The following is a 1,000-nucleotide window of genomic DNA, read 5'->3' as shown; positions in this document are numbered from 1 at the left end:
TTGAATCTTCTTATCCTTAACCCAAACTGTTCATTATCTGCCCCAGCTTTTTTAAGTCCTGGTTTTTATAAGCACATGAGACTTCCCTTCAAATTAACTAAACAAATACTGAGTACCTGTTTTGTATGGCAACTCCATTCAGAGTTGTAGCTTTTCCAAAGATATTCAAACTATGTGTCTGTTTTCCAGGACTTAAATGTAATGGAGAAGACAGATACACAAAAATCTGTGACATAGAACAAAGCTGACCTAGACCTATCCTCCATACTAATTCACATTTATCACATATTTATTTTCATTTTAATTTTTAATTTTTTTCTTAAAAGTGGAGTTTCACTATGTCACCCAGGCTGGAATGCGGCAACACGATCATTGCTCAGTGCAGGCTCGAACTCCTAGGTTCAAATAATTCTCCTATTTCAGCCTCCTGAGTAGCTGGGATTAGAGCCTTAAACCACCACACCTGGCTCATCATATACTGAATGCATAGGAATTCCAGAAAAATTTGTATTTTAGAGAATAGATACAAAATTACCTAGATAATATGATGTCAATTACCATCAGTGCTACTTAAAGAGTATTTAATGGTTTGCAGTGATTGTTTTAAATTAATAAATTATAGGAATTTCTCTGCCAAAAAAAAAACCAAACTTTTTTTGTTGTTTATATTTAAGCCTACAGCACCTGATGTTTTCAGGCAGTCTCCCATCCCAGCCCTAACCAGGCTCAACCCTGCTTAACTTCTGAGATCAAATGAGATCAGGTGGGTTCAGGGTGGTACGGCCATAGGTCACCCTAAATTTTCTATAGCAGTCGTGTAACTGTTACAACAGAAAGGTACTTAAGTGTTTTTTTCTTCTCTTCAAGGCAGCAAGAATCCACACTGTCAATATGTTTGAAATTGATGACTTTAGAAGTAAATGTTTGAATGTTACTCTCATTTTTATTAAAAGGATAGAAGTAATACATGCTCAAGATTTTAAGACACATCTTTACAGAG

At 35.4% G+C, this 1,000-nt stretch overlaps 1 pseudogene; it reads right to left on the bottom strand.

The window, feature by feature from the left end:
- Positions 1–672: 672 nt before the first annotated feature.
- On the bottom strand, positions 673–791 carry LOC115895545 (annotated as a pseudogene).
- Between the last annotated feature and the right edge of the window lie 209 nt (positions 792–1,000).

Source organism: Rhinopithecus roxellana, chromosome 21 (genome assembly GCF_007565055.1).
Source record: "Rhinopithecus roxellana isolate Shanxi Qingling chromosome 21, ASM756505v1, whole genome shotgun sequence".
NCBI classification, from domain to species: Eukaryota; Metazoa; Chordata; class Mammalia; order Primates; family Cercopithecidae; genus Rhinopithecus; species Rhinopithecus roxellana.
Note: the sequence above shows the minus strand (reverse complement) of the source record. Positions and strands in the feature narration are given on the sequence as shown.